The sequence below is a fragment of the Onychostoma macrolepis genome, chromosome 02, assembly GCF_012432095.1.
Source record: "Onychostoma macrolepis isolate SWU-2019 chromosome 02, ASM1243209v1, whole genome shotgun sequence".
Lineage (NCBI taxonomy): Eukaryota > Metazoa > Chordata > Actinopteri > Cypriniformes > Cyprinidae > Onychostoma > Onychostoma macrolepis.
Genome location: NC_081156.1, coordinates 18,932,240 through 18,948,902, shown reverse-complemented (window position 1 = coordinate 18,948,902; position 16,663 = coordinate 18,932,240). Strand labels below are relative to the sequence as shown.

The window sequence follows — 16,663 nt, the reverse complement described above, 5'->3', positions numbered from 1 at the left end:
TTATTCATAATTCTCACCAATGCTGCATTTATTTGATCAATACAATACGGTAATAATAATACAATACGGTAATAATAATAATAATAACAACAATAATAATAATAATAATTAATATTCTTAAATATTATAATAATTTAAAACAACTTTTCAATTTTATAGATTTTAAAATGTAATTTATGTGATTCTGTGAAATTTTCACATACGTAAACAACGTATGTGCGCGGATACGTTGTTTACATTCAGATCAAAGTGTAAACAACGTAAACAGTGTATCCGCGTACGGTTGTTTACGTATGTGCAACTCTCCAAAATGGCGCTATAGAGTGATGCAGAGGAGACGAATTATTGAATAAAGTCTTTTTTTTTTTGTTTTTTTGCACACAAAAAGTATTCTCGTAGCTTCGTAAAATTACGGTTGAACCACTGATGTCACATGGATTATTTTAACGATCCCCTTGCTATGTTTCTGAGCCTTGATCGTGTAAGGATCCTTGCTGTCTATGGGAGGGTCAGAGAGCTCTCTAAATGCATCAAAAATATCTTAATTTGTGTTCCAAAGATGAACGAAGGTCTTACAGGTTTGGAACGACATGAGGGTGAGTAATTAATGACAGAATTTTAATTTTTGGGTGAACTATCCCTTTAAATTAATATAGCTACCAGTTATGTTCTACATTGCCCACTGTAAACAAAACAAAAAACTAATTATGGTCACCTTATACTTTATATGTAATACTGTTATCCTACAAGGACATTTTTTCTCTTGAGTCACAAAATATTATCAATGTCAAATGTACATTTTAGATCGCATTTTACAAATATGCTCAATGTCATGACCAATTATGATTACGCGTTCCAGAGAGCCGTGCATTATATATAATGTAATCTGAAACTCAAATAACATCTCTGCGTTGAACGTTGTTATTTTGAGTTCAGTGGCATGCCCTTCTCTTCCATTACACTTCAGACTCGAGCATGTTATTGTGTTTAAACAGCAGCCATACATGAGACAATTCACAGCATGCTCAGTCCTGAAAGAGAAAACGCCAACAGTGACCTCTCTTCCACTCCATTTCCTCCATGCTATCCTGCCCCGTGTGAGCTGAAGCTTTGTTCTCTTTGCTTTCTCGCTCCATGGCTGGGAGCATCGAACATGTGCTGATTATTTCACTGAGAGTTTTCATCACAATCTCTCCCTCTGCCTTTCTTCGCTGTTAATGTCCTCACACTGTCTGCCCCTACAAGAGGTTCAAAGCTGGAGTAAGCTGTTGTGAATGCCAATCTCTGGGGAGACCTTGCATTCAGTCAGTGCATCAAACGTTTCCTTTTCTTCATTCCCTGTTTTGGGCTTTGGCTTTTTTGCCTTGCCTGAGAATTGCCATTTCGACCCGCTGTCACTCCACTTTGTCTTAACCCACGGCGCTGTTGTCAGATATGTAGGAGATGGAGAGGTGGTAGAGAATGTTAATATTTCCTCTGTCCTCATCTCTGCTCCTGTCACAGGCCAAATGTCAGAGGAGTGTGTGATGTCTGTGGGATGATGCTTAGAGGATAATAAAGCAATTCTGTCAGGGGCTGTAGAGAAAGTCAAGAACAGAACTACAGGTCGCTCATTGTAGTGTTATTGTATTAGCCATGATATACTCGTATATATATCTACTGCTGATTGTACCTAAACAGAAATACTTTACATATATAGATATACTCACATTACATTATATGTTACTTTATATACTTTTATATACTTTCAGGAGCATCATGCACCTGTAATAAATATATTTGACAATGAAACTGAAATATTTTAGATCTGTTTAACAGATATCAGTCTATCTATCTATCTATCTATTACATGCTTATTACATAGATACAACAAACAAACAAACAAATACATAAATAAATAAATACACTTTAAATATGAATTGTTGAAAATTATTTATTTTTATTTTATTCTGCTTTATATTTAAAAAATGAAAGAAAGAAAACAATTGGTAACAATCTAACAGTATTTATTTATTAGACTTATGATAAGTAAATAAATAAATAAATAAACAAACAACTAACTAAATAAATAAATAAATAACAATGTGGAAAAAAATTGGTGACAAAATAACAGTATTAAATCTAAATATAAAAATTTAATACACAATATATTTAATAAAATAAAGGCCTTTGACACAGTAAACAACATAATTCTTATGTCTAAATTATTAAGTTTTAATTTCTCTCCACATACTTTAAGATGGATTGAATCATACTTGTCAGGTCACACACAGTATGTTAGTATACAGAATTATAAGTCAGCTCCCTTAAATATATCCACAGGTGTTCCACAAGGATCTATCCTGGGTCCTTTCCTTTTTTCGTTGTACATCAATGATCTTCCATCTGTCTGTCCTAACACTAACATTCAAATGTATGCAGATGACACTGTCATTTATATACATGGACATAGTTTGCCACAAGTTGCAAATGAACTTACAGAATCCCTGGTTCATGTTACAGCTTGGCTAGAACAATGCTGCTTAAAGTTAAACAAAAAAGCTCTAAAACAGTGTGTATGTTCATTACCAAAACTAAGAGTTTAAGTGTAGTGCCAGATGTATTTGTATCAGGGGAAATATTACAAGTTGTATATGAATATAAGTACCTTGGTGTTCTGATTGATTCCAAACTTTAATTTAAGGCACAGGTTAAAAAGGTGTGTAACTGGGTCAGATTTAGTTGATCAAATTTTAGATTTATTCATAATTATATGTTGTCTGAGACCGCTTTCATGTATATGCATTCCATGATTATTTCTCATATTACTTACTGTTTAACTACTTGGTCGCAAGCTAGTATTACTACTCTGAAACCATTAGAGTCTTTGTATAAACAATTACTAAAAACTCTCGATAAGAAATCAATTCAGTTTCATCACTGTTCAATATTAAAAAAAATACAATTTTCTAAGCTGGGATAACTTGATCAAATACACTGTAAAAAGTGATAAGCTGACTTAATTTAAAAATGTAAAAGTTAATTGAATTGTCAAGTTCACAACTTTTTTTTTAAAATTATTATGTACTTAATAATTTTAAGGCAACGGCTTTCCTCAATTTTTTTAAGTTAAGTCAATTTATCACTTTTTACAGTGTATGTACATATTTGTCTGCTGTTTAAGACTATGCATAGCCTGACTTCACCACTAAAACAGTTTGTGAATATTAAAACAACTGCTCACCGATCTACAAGGGGTGAGGAAAGAGGGGACTGTATTATTCCTCTCAATAGAAGAAAATTCAGTCAGTCTGTATTTTCAGTCAAAGCTGCAAGGGAATGGAACTCCATCCCATCAACAATTGGAAGATTACATACTTTTGGTTCTTTTTAGTCTCATCTTAAAAAATGGTTACTGACAACTCAGCACTGTCAACATTAGTATTGTATTCTTGACAATAGACTTCCTTGTGCTAATTGCTCTTGGCTATGTTGCCTTCTCCTGTTGCCATCTCTCTCTCTCTCTCTCTCTCTCTCTCTTTTCGCTCATATGTTTACTTTGTTTTAGATAATTTACTAATTTTTTAGTAGCGATTTTTTTTTTTTGTGTGTGTGTGTGTGAATTCTTGTTTCTGTAATTTATTTATTTTTTCTCTCTTTCTCTCCATATGATGTGTATATGTGTGATGCTCTGTCTTTGTTTTTAGGGTGACCTTTTAACACTCTGTCAAGGGTCTACAGATGAAAAATAGCCTTTTGGGCTAATTCTGGCACATTTACAGTTATGTTTATTAATGTGCATTGCCCCTGTAAATAAATAAACTTAAACTTAAAAAAAGATTGATGATTTTTTAAGCAAATGACCTTCAGCAGCTGCAATTCATGGATTGATGACATTTTTTCTTTACCCATAATATATATTTTTTTATTTTTTAAAGAATCATGCCACCTCAGTGTGAATGTGTCACCATAAGCATGCAAATCCCAACTATAGCATAATATTTTCACAAGGAATTATGCATAATTTACTTTAAGCAGTCCTAATTAGTTGTATTTGTTTAGCACTTACCAAAATACTATATAATTCCAACACAGCTTTTCTGAAAAGATTGCTTTGCAAATCCTTCTAGCAGGCAATCCATGAGCGACTCTGGCAAGGAAAAAGCATTTAAGTAGAAAAGAGAAAACTTTGCAAGAAATCAGACTCAATTACACCTACACCACTTCTTTTCACTGCGTAATCACACCAACTTGTAAAAAATTGCATGATTCACCCCTAGATCCATAGATTCTGCAACAGCATTGGGTTTGTAGTGTTATGACAAAGCATCTGTCCATGTGATTGACACAGTGACCAGAGAGCACGCTGTAACAGAAGGCATTAATCACCTCCGCGTTCAGCCTGAGAGCTTTTTGATCTGGGCTAGAGGCTAAGTCCTGGCCGCGGCAGCAGGTTTATGTCACCGTAACAAGACAGGTCAGTGATCAATGTCTTTGGCATGCTAGTAGACTGCCCTCACTCTTTGTTCTGTCCTTGAAAAACCTCATGCAAATCAAACAGAGTGAAGTGTTGTACGGGACACTATGGTTGCCATTTACAATAAAGCACAAAAAAGAGATACGTCACTGCTAAACTGACAGACTTTCTAAATGTCTTTTTCCTGAAAGGCATTGATGGAATTGTTTACAGTCTGCCTGCCAATCAACTGCTCTGTCTTTTCAATTCACAAGACAATAAATAGTGCACATAACTGTTCATGTTTAAACCTTGGATATGCACGTTCTCCTGACACACAAAGTTCTGATTGCTAAAAAAAGTCAATATCTGTGGCTTTACCTTGAAAATAAATGCTTTCCCTAAACAAAGCAAATTTGACTATCATTATGAACTAGTGGAGGCTCTCATTACGAGTAAATCTCTGCATACACTCTTGACCTTTGGTAAATGGTTAGAGCTTCTTTGCTGTTGATAAGAGCAGCCATTTTCTCCAGCTCAATTATTTAGGAAAGAAATACCCACCTCTCTGACAGACCACCACTAATCTGAGCAAAGAGCTCTCACTCTATCTAATCTCTCTTCATATGGAGCAATACTGTGCTTAGATTTCATGTGAAATAGGGAAAAGCTGATTAGAGAGCTTCTAATGGTGACCATTATCTGGCATGCACCTTGTGATTCCAAAACCCTTTCACATCTTGCACATAATGAGAGCTCCTACAAAAAAGACCCTTATAGCACATAATACCAAATAAGGACAGTGTTAATAATGTCTTTGGTAATTGGTCTTATAAATTATGAATAGTCTCGCTGTCATTTTCAGCCTCAAATTAGAGGGACAGTTAATATACCAAAGCAGAACCAATGACAATTGGTACATATTATAATGGCCTGCAATTAATTTAGACGATCATCATTTCATGTAGTCAAATCATTAAGTGCTAATACATCATTAAAGATAAATTACTTAAACATTAAAAAAAAAAAAAATCTAGTAAAAAATGTAATACATTTCTAATACATTTATTTCATACTAAGTATAGTTCAAATCTATTATTTACTGACATATCGCTTAAGACTTACTGATATATATAAAAAAAAAAATTATTTAGAGTACTACTTGTGCACAATGCATTTCTTAATATTAAGCCTAAAATATGTTGGATTGTATGATCTTTGAATAATATCGTTCTTTAAATGCAAGATATTTAAAGTTTACCTAAAGTATACTTGCACTAGTTCCACTTTAGCACAATCAAATATACAGTATATCCTCAGTATATCTTTAGTTGGACTTCAGCACTACTTCCGCCCAATAAAAGTGCATTAAGTACAAAATTAGTTGTTCCAATTTAGCAGACTTTAAGACTTTAGCAGACCAAAAGTACAATTGCAAGGTATTTTTATTAACTACATAAATATGTAAATGTGTTTGTAGTATACAGTACTTAGCATGAAATAAATGTATTTCAAATACATTTTAGTATATTTATTTTTCACTATAAACTGTAAAAAAAAAAAAAAAAAAAATGTTGAGCAAACTCAAAAATATGCTGAAGCTGGTTGCCTTAAAATTTTAAGTTGGCTCAACTTTTTTTTTTTTTCTTTTTTTTTTTTACAGTGTAGTGAACATTAAGAACTTCTGCTAAGTCAATCACAACATAGAAAGCAATCAGTAACTACATATGATTAAATATATTAAATGCTACACAAATATTATATAAAATGTATTTTAAATAGTGTATTATAAAATAATAAAATGTAATTAATGAATGTGATTGTAATGGGGTGGAGGTAATATTGGTAGTGGCTCTATATTAAGCTTGTTTAGAACTACAAATGAGTTGGACTACAAATCCCATGATTCTAGTTACTATAAAGAGGAAATCAAAGTTTTTGGTCTTCCTCTTCGTGGTACCATGTGCTAAGCAGGAGAAGCTGTGTGGCGTGTTTTAAGGCTGTGTGATAACTGAAAAAAACTAGTCACCTTGTGAGCAGTGTGGAAGTAATTTGTGGAGTGTGTTTATTGGAGATACACTGATGGATGTTTCAGAGAATTGAGTAGAGTTATTCAATAACACAGATGATACATGATTGCGGTTTACTTTTATTGAGAATATTGGTGGCTTCATGTTGGGTCTCAAGATATGACTTTAAGTGTTACATTGTGATGAAGTGGCTTGAATTTATTGTGAGGTTTAATGTATGGTTTTGTTTATTTGTTTTGTTTAAACCAACAAACAACATTGGGGTTCCCATTTTCTTGTACCTGGTTAACTCTGCTAAGGTGAGGGGGAGCAATTTGTAGTGGTTTGAGTTAAGTGAGTGTTGGGTTTTGACACTTGTAGTGATATTTGGTTTTGTGTTGTGATTGAGTGTATATTCTTTTTCCCAGAGGAATTGCCATTTTATATGATTGGGGAACCCTATGGTTGGTAGTGGGTTTAACCTTATTTGTTTTTTTTTTCTTTTGTGTTTTTGCCACTTCTAATTATCTTTTGTGCCCAATACATTTTGTTGTATTTGCAAGGAAACACACTGTGGTTGTTGCCCTTCTTTTATATCCTCCCCATCATTGGTGAGGTCTGGGGAGGGTTACATGATATTCAAAACTGGCCCTTCACTATAAATTTACCAATATTCAGCAGCATTCTGAGCAGTTACTCCTGTTTATTTGTTTGTTTGTATGAAACGTTTGCATACTTTATATTTAATTAGACATTTTAATAAACATTTCAAATAGATTATAAACTAAACTCAATGTCCTGCGTATTTTACCTGGACACGGGCAGATCAGGCTGTTTAATCTAATGGAAGAAGGAATGGAAGGAAAATATCCTTGGTGTGCAAGAAACATCATCTCAACACTGAGTAGTATTTAGTTTTTGCTGGATAGGTAATAGCTTGTTTTTTTTTTTTTTTTGTCTTCAAAGCAACATTTCACATTTTATTTATTTATTTTTTGAGGGGGAAAATGTGTCTTTTGACCCATGCAGTGATTAGGTGCAGAGCAATTTGATTGCTATCATTTTTAAGGAAATTCTTCAAAAGCTTTAATGAATTTTAAAGCTGTTTAGTATATGCACATGCCAGAATGCCCGTTTAATCCATTTAAAGACATTAAATTGTCTGGTCTGTTTTGGTGGATGAGCATCAGTATCACCTTAGGCTACGTTGAATGAGATTTTACTGTGAGCGGTAACAGTGAACCATTAACTGACCCTGCCATGTTAACAGGCATCCACTGCCATGATATCTCACCTAAGGACATTGTCATGTGTCTCAACACATTTTGGATATAATTTCATTAAGTCTTATCCTTAATTAAAGTTTAGTTCAGAATTAGCTTGTTCTAAGTCCTTTATCTGGATACAATTGTGCAATGCCCAAGATGCACCTAAACAAAGATTGGCTTGATTAGCTTTGCAGGGATGATTACCCACAATCCTTAAGCATATAAATACAGAAGTCCAGCAGTGCAGGCAACGTGCATCTTAACACACGGTTAAGCTCTTAATAAAGGCTACTAAGTCCGCTCTAGTGGGTGTTTTTCACACTTTTAAACGTGAATATTTTATTCAGCTATTGAATTTGGTTTTTATGTAAAGTGCTACAGAAAGGCCATAACAAAAATCTGCATTGAACGTTAAATAAAATAATGAGATATAGGCCTACATACGCATGTTCCCAGTAAATGTCTGTACAATATTCTTAAAATTCCTCTAAATCAGCTAGAAGCAAATTCACTTGACAGCATAGCACTTTAACAGTGTACATCCAACAAAGTGAGGGTGTTGTACTGTAGGTGAGGGCACTTGTATTTGCACTTGTATTTGTGTGTGTGTGAGAGAGAGTGTTTACATGCTGAAGCAGCAGACTGGCATATGGATTTTTCAAGAGCTAACTGTGCTTATTATCAAATGTGTTACCGCCTCAAGTTGAAGGAAATTACCAAGCATGTATTAAGCATCATGAATCAATTTGAGTTATGCTTAATCAATTGATTTAATAAATATGATAGTTTAGATGATCAATAATCCAGCAGGAATCCAGATGGGAAACAATTTTTCACTTTAATTTGATCCAGTCATAAAACACTATAGTGCACAAATAAAGATAAATGTGATCTACCCTTTTTAATGCCATTATATAATCTGGTGCTAAAGCAAAAATCCTTTTAAACATTTGTCACTCTGCCTACTTTCAGAATTTTCTTGCTTAGCTTTAAAGCAGAGATTTGATGCTATTTTAAATATATTAGCTACTCTTTCTCTAAAGTCTCTTTATATATAATACTGCTATTCACAATGACTACTATTTCATTTGAAATGAATGTGCAGCAGTATTTATGAGCAGCACAGGTGACTTTGTTCATGTGTGTTTATCATGTTAACATCAGTGATTTCAAACAAAATAATATTTAAAATAAGACATTTCTGCAGCCTGAGGATAAAAGAGGCCATGCAAATTCATGACTGATGTCTCAAGTTGCTTCCAAATGTAAATGTTCACTCTGAGATGTGTGAGGAAGCATGACGATTCGTTTCCCAACAACCCCCCCCCCAATAAGCCATATGCTTGTTCTCTAGAGCACAAAACAAGTTAGTGAGTCACAAACAGAGAAAAGAACATGTGACATCCTACACTCACAGGAAGTCCAATATGTGCCTTATATGCATTAGATAAGTCACACAAAAAACAATGAAACATCTGAGCACTATACAATCAGCTCTGAAGATGAAATTTCAATCCAATGTATTTTTATTTCTGCTTCAGTTGCCACTGATCAGAGGATGTTCTTTTTTAAAGTTTCTTTTTTTTAAACTAAATTTTTTCTTTTAACAAAGAAACAATGACAGTCAATGGAGTACAGTGTTGTTATACAGATTTGTAAAAGCATGAGGATGAATAAGTGATGACAGAATTTTTATTTTTGGGTAATACTTTGAAAAAAAAAAAAAAAAGCATTTGCTGAAAATTTAGTCACCCTCCGTCTGTCCAAGATGTAGATCAGTTTGTTTCTTCATCATAACAGATTTAGAAATTTGGCATTGCATTACTTGCTCACCAATGTATCCTCTGCAGGGAATGGGTGCCATCAGAATTAACCAACTGATAAAAGCATCACAATAATCTACAAGACTCCAGGCAATCATTTAATGTCTTGTGACACACTGCTACAGTATTTATTTTTTCAAGACAATAAATGATCGACGGGAGTTTTGCGGATTACTTGTGGATTATTGTGATGTTTTGCTCAGCTGTTTGGACTCTCATTCTGACGCCACCCATTCACTGCAGAGGATCCATTGGTGTCCATTGGACTCTTTTGTCACTTTTTTTTTTACACCCACTTAACATCTTCGAATCCACTCCAATTTTTTTTTTTGTGTTCCCGGGGCAAGTGCGACAAAAGTCCTGAAGTCTCGGATCATAACGATCAACGCATGATTTTTAAAAAATCTTTGAAAATCAGTTTCGGGTCGTTTTGACCCGAGGGACGGATGAGGGTTTTAAACATAACATTGTGGGTGGGACTAACAGAAACGGACGAATCATCATTTTGACAAGCATATTATGATATGCACCTATAGTAGAACTGTAATTGACAATGAATAATATTTTTAATAAATAAAGTTACAGTGAAATAAGACGTTTATTAGTATCGTTTAATAAATTACATCCATTTGGAAAATTACAAACTTCTCATTGGGTGGGCCACAGATGAAAATCCCACCCGTAAATATGCGACTGGTCAGGTGGCAACAGAGGATTTGACCAATGGATTTACAAAAATCATTTCAGGTTTAAGAAGTGTTTCAACATTGCATCAACTACTGATGAACACATTCATTTTTATTTGAATTATCACTCAGTAGGTTATTTAACCATGTATTATTGTGTATTATTGAAAGACGTTTGTCTTTCAAACTCATTAAAATGCACAAATTCTCGTTTTTTCTTATTTGCAGACATTCTCAAACTTTTTGTCATCTGAACCTAACTTTGTCAACTTTCACCTAATATATTTACTTTAAAGGGGTGGTCAATCAGCAATTCTGTAAAAGACAATATCTCCCTTTGCATTGAACTTTGAGCATCGTAACTTTGCAGATGTTGTTTGTGCTCAAACAGCAACATTGCACAGTAACTAAAGTAAAAAAAGTGAAATCATACTCAATGGCCCCTTTAAGTACCCCTGAGATTTTAAAATAAATATTTTAATAATTAAGTATCACATTTGCATGTTCACAGTTCTCTGACATTGGTTAATGGTCATATGGCATGCAGGTAAACATAAAATATTTCTTATTTTTTAGTAAGTGAATTCTTTTGATTGTTATTTTAAAATGATTTTTTTTATTTTACATTTTTATGAATTAATTACATTTTTGCCTTTCATTAAACTCACAAACCCCCTGAAGTTCCTTTACGAACCCCAGTTTGGGAAACCTTGATGTAATATAATGTTTAATGCACTTCATGTTGTTAATTACAATGAAAGGAATACATTTTCTCAGTCTTTGTATTTTTACATCATTATGGTACAAGATTATCTTGTTTAAATCAATGTGATAAACGAGTTAGGTCAAAAGTAATCTAAATGTAATTTAAAAGTAATCTGATTATATTACCTAAAATGTGTAATGTAATGGATTACGTTACTGACTACAATTTTTGTCATGTAATTTGGAATCGGTAACAGATTACAATTTGTAAGTAATCCATGTATGCGTGTGGGTGTAGAGAGAGAGAGAGAGAGAGACTGACATTATACATGAATAGCTCTAATTGTATGATATGAAATTCAGTGGCATTTTTTTCATAATTCCATCAAAATGCTTGACTGAACAAATTTACCATTCACTGAATTTGCAGCAGTATGGAATACCCAAATTCCTCCCATGTATAACCAAGTCACACAATTTAAAAAAAAAAAAAAAAAAAAAACATAAAGAGGCAACAGCATTCAGCTGCTCTAATCACATGCAAAATAACCTACTTACATGTGCAACTGAAGTCAGGTGAGAACAAGGTCCATGAACACACTGTTGACCTTTACTTAATTTATATTTAGATCGATTTCATCATCTTCAGTGCTAAAGGTTTATCCGGATCTCTTATTACAAGAAGCTCTTTTCAACCCTTGCATAACGTGACATTTTCATAACCACTTCTGTGTCATTTTTTTCATGCCACGGTGCTCACCTCATTGCTAAAATGGGCTTTGTTCAGGTTTGTCATGTTTCCTGCTTCAAAGAAAATGGAAGAGAGACATGAAGTCGCACTAGATTTCATGTTATGGAACAAACAGTGCTGGTTTGCCTTTTTATATTTAATGTGTTCACACTAACATATCAGATTATTCGTCACAAATTACAGTACATTCACAAAAGAAGATATTTCAACATTAGACCTCATTGAATTCCATTGTATGGAAAGAACTCTAACGTTCTTCCAAATATCTTTATGTTCCACAAAAGATAGTAAGCCATGCAGTTTTAAAACAACCTGAGGGTGAGTAAATGATTTATTCAGTATTCAGTTTTGGGTGAACTATCCCTTTACAGGTGAATTTGTCTTTGGTTTCCTCCACCTTCAATTGCTCTCATGTTATCAGCACTGCAGTGTCACATCTTGGCCCTCTTCAGGCTCAGAGCTAAATATCTGCCTCTGGTCAAATGGTCCATTACACTGTCTGCTCCTCTCTGCTCTCCTGCATTACTTATTGTATCCCATTGGATCAGACCCAACTCAGATACTGTGCCAAGGTCACATGGCTAATACAATTTAGTGATTCTCACAACAGCACTGTGATTCTTCCCACTAGCAAAGAACTGCACTGTCAGTTGGTCTACAATGAGGCACCACGGTTCCTTAGCTCTGGTCAAGGTTTTTGTCCACCCAAATTTTTTTTTAGTATTTATATCAAATGTTGGCTGTAATTATTTATTTATTTAATCAACTGTTTAATTTTTACACATGGTACAATGTTGTTGGGGCAACAAACTAAATTAATCAAAATTAGTTAATCAAAATTAATCAAACTATCAAAATTAAACGGAGTCAAAAATATTTAGAACATAGATCTAAACTGTAAAAAATATTTTTGTAAAAACATTTTTTACAGTAATTTTAAAAGTAAAAGACTGTAAAATAGGTTAAAAGTAAGTGAAAAACTGCAATAGATCAATTTCATGTAGTTTTACAGCAATGTACAGTTGGAATTAAAAAAGAAGTCATCTCATAATTTACAATGAAAGACTATAAATTGACATTCACAGAATTCCCTGTCATTGTGTTACATTTTAAGTAGAATTTTTGTTTACTTATTTTTTAAGCTAATTTTGTATTTTATAATGTGCACCACAGAGGATTAAATTATACACCATTCTCATTTTCTATTTCTATTCTTGTTAGGTATCTTACACACATAACCAGGAAGTATGAACAACTAAAAGTAAAGAATAATAGTGCGATCTCATCTAAAACGTATACATTATTCAGTGATGTCATACAGTTTTTACTTTTGTTGATGACAGTGGTTAGTGATTAACTGATTGCAGTCAGCAGGGAGTGATGGGAGTCAATGGATCAACCTTCCATCCACAAGCCAATTAACTCTGTGTGGTTAGTCTGATCTGCTGGGAGTTGAGCTTAGTCTTAAAGTGGGTATTTATTAAACACATTGATTTCTCCCTAGAGTCCAATCTCTGTCTACAAATAATTTAATGAGAACCATGGGAACACTTTTGTCTTCCTTTTTTATTATTTTGCAAAAGTGATCATGGGCATAATGTTTCAATTCCCAGCACTGGCAGTATGTGACTATTGTGTTGATGTGATTTGGGATTCTGTAACAAATCAAGCCCTTATTTCTCAAGAACATTTTACATCTAAACTCCTCTATGCTTTCATAAATTGTAAACTGACGGTATTTTTTATTTTCAAAGGGCAACATGAACATTCATTTAAAGGTCCCATGGCATGAAAATTTCACTTCATGAGGTTTTTAAACATTAATATGAGTTCCCCTAGCCTGCCTATGGTCCCCCAGTGGCTAGAAATGGCGATAGGTGTAAACCGAGCCCTGGGTATCCTGCTTCGCCTTTGAGAAAATGAAAGCTCAGATGGCCCAATCTGGAATCTTCCCTTTATGTCGTCATACGGGGAAAGGTTACCTCCCCTTTCTCTGCTTTGCCCGCCCATGAGAAAATGAGCTATTACTGTGCGAGGCGAGCACAATATTTTTTTTCCTCGAGAGACATCATGGCTTGCAAACGAGCGAAGCATGATAGTTGCTCAGTGTTTGGATGTACAAATGAACACCAAAGTATTTTTTTAGTTCCTTCATCCGAGCCTATGGCTAGCACATGATAATAACTGTAACAGCATACATAAACAAACCAACTAAAGTACCATATCGAGACACAATATTTTAAACTAACCATTCGGAGACGTCCTGCTGTAGCTGCTGAGTTGCAACTTCTTCATCCGGTGCTTCTCCATCCATATCAGATTCTGGGTCAAACTGAAAAGCTTGAATGACTGCGTGTCTATGAGCCATTGCGATACATCCACTGTCAACATTAGCGCATGGTAGCACAAGCTGGTTAAGGCCACACACCCACCCTCCACCTTGCCCTGCCTCTCTCGTCCTTAAAGCTACAGACACAGGAATGGCACGTCCTAAGGAAAGCTCATTGTGGGACTGGCTCATAGTGGCTGAAATTCTGCACCAAGGCTGAATTTCGGGAAACAGACTTCAGATACAGTATTAGGGACCACTTAGGCCTATATAAAAGCATCCAAAAAGCAGCATGTCATGGGACCTTTAAGCATTTCAAAATGGCTTGCGGTCAAATATTATACCAGTATATCATCGTTCGTTCACTTTTGAATCTACACTAAAGAACAGCACAGCAAAATCTAATTATGTTATTCATCACTACTACCTGGGAGATTATTTCCTTTTACATATGCACGCTTGGTCTGTCAGATAAATGAATTGATGTTTGCTTATATATATACATATATACTGTATAAAAATTCCGTACAATTTACGGTAAAAAAACGGCAGCTGTGGTTGCTGGAATTCTACCGTAAAAAATATGGTAACAACATTTTAGGTTTTACGGTTTTAACTTAAATTTACAGTTAAATACCGTAATTTCATTATCTGATATAATGTTAATATACCAACCTATTGAAGTACTGAAATCTGTTTTGTACCTTTGAAATACACTGATAACCAACAAATGCAGGTGATGATGAGAGAGTCACATGATGAACCAAAGCCCCTCACAAGCAGCTTTTAAATAACAACATATATAGAAGGTGCACAGTGTCATTCACACAAACACTAAACACCATCATGGTGAGACTCATTAAACTGAAATATGCAATAAACATTAATTTAACAACATTAGATGTAACATACAACCCTAATAAACATAACTGATAAGAAAAAAATAAATATAAATATAGTTATTTCAAAGAAAAACCATCAAATTCAAACAAAATTTGAAATGCAACACAGGGAATTCTGGGAATGTCATTTTACAGTTTTTCCCTGTAAATTTTACAGGAACTTACCATTAACCATTTAACATGTTTTTACTGTTGCATTTTTCAGTTTTTTTTTACTGTTAAAATAATTTTTTACAGTGTAGCACCATTTGAAAATCATATGAGAGAAGCTCATGGAGGTGATAAGTCAGTCAGTTTGACCAAAGGCAACTTGCCAAGCTAGAAAACAATTAACAGTGGTGTTTCAGTACTTGAAATGATCTCCCTCCCATCATCTCCATTAGTGTTGATGTTTCAAAAAGCTAGATAGATGATAGACTGAAACAGCCTAGAGTATTTGTTTCACTATGTCACTATTTCAGCTAGGGCTGTGTAATTAATTGAATTTGATTATCATGCGCATCTAGTCAGTAAAGCCGGTTGCGTGATTAGTAGTAAATCACCATCACCTTTACTACACAGAGCCGTAGTTCACTTACAAGCTAGGAAATATCGCATTCATAATCACAGCCGAATCGCATTCATAATCGCAGACAAATCAGTTTTGTTATTATTTAGATTCTTTACTTGAGTTTTTATATTTCAGTAAGTTCAATAAAGCAGTAGGTGACTTACATTTTAGACATAATATTGCTCGTTTTTGCTCAATTTTGCCAACAAAAATATTTCCAAACAAAGATCACAGCACTGTTTTGCATCTCTGAGCAATGGACCGGTTTACTCATTGAATGAATCAGCTTTTTGGAGGAATCGGTTGATAAAAATGATTCAGTGATTCACTCATTAACACAAATGCTTTGTTCCTGAATGAATCAGCCCTTTGAATGAATCGGTTGAATCTCAATGACTCACTCATTAACAGTCACTTGCTGCCACCTACTGGCGGTTTTAATTTCACATTTCAACTATTTTTTTTTATGTGTTAAATTATTGCAAATATCAGTATTCAACGTTTTCTGTTAAAAACAAAACAGGCCTATTTATGCATCTGTAATTGCAGTTTAAATGCATCCAAGTCCCCTCTGAGATACATTTAACTGCGTAAATACATCTAAATGCTATTTCAGATGCAGATTCCAGAAATGTTTTCTTATGTTGGAATGAAAGACACCAAGTACCGGATGAAGTGCTTCTTATTCTTACCCAAAAATACAAAATGGAAAAAAGAGTTAAGACTGAACACAATCTTGCTACTCAAGCTGTGTATGAACATTTTATACATAGCCTATATTTATTTGCTTCTTTTCCATTTTGCATTTACTTGTACTTTTACTTTCAATACTTAAGTACATTTAAGATTTAAAAAAAATACTTTTCGTACTTAAGTACAATAAATATCACATACTTTAAGACTTTTACTCAAGTAATATTCTAAACGGTGACTTCAGCTTCTACCATAGTCATTTTCTGGTAAGATATCTGTACTTTTACTTAAGTATGGCTTTCAGGTACTTTATACACCACTGGTAGTGAGATGGGTTTGTTTCAGTTTCCTAGTAACTGTGTGTTGTAGGTCCCACAGCATTGCATTCATTCATTGATGAACTCTGAGCATAACTGATAAAAATTGAGCAGTTAAATGTAAATGATGCCTGCCATGAGTCGATTACTGCTTAAGACTACTGTATTCACGCATATTATTGTAGGTCAGGGATG

General features: G+C 34.0%; 1 protein-coding gene across 2 annotated transcripts in view; it reads right to left on the bottom strand.

Annotated features, from left to right (window-relative positions):
* The window catches only part of cdh18a (cadherin 18, type 2a), a 101,287-nt gene that overhangs the window by 66,222 nt on the left and 18,402 nt on the right, over nucleotides 1–16,663 (bottom strand). The window contains exon 1 of one of the 2 annotated variants that reach the window (XM_058798694.1): nucleotides 13,927–13,986. The exons of the other annotated variant lie outside the window; for it this stretch is intronic. The gene's annotated coding sequence lies outside the window, so the exon portion shown is untranslated. Of the gene's footprint in view, nucleotides 1–13,926; nucleotides 13,987–16,663 lie in introns of those variants that run through there. 2 annotated transcript variants of the gene reach the window in all.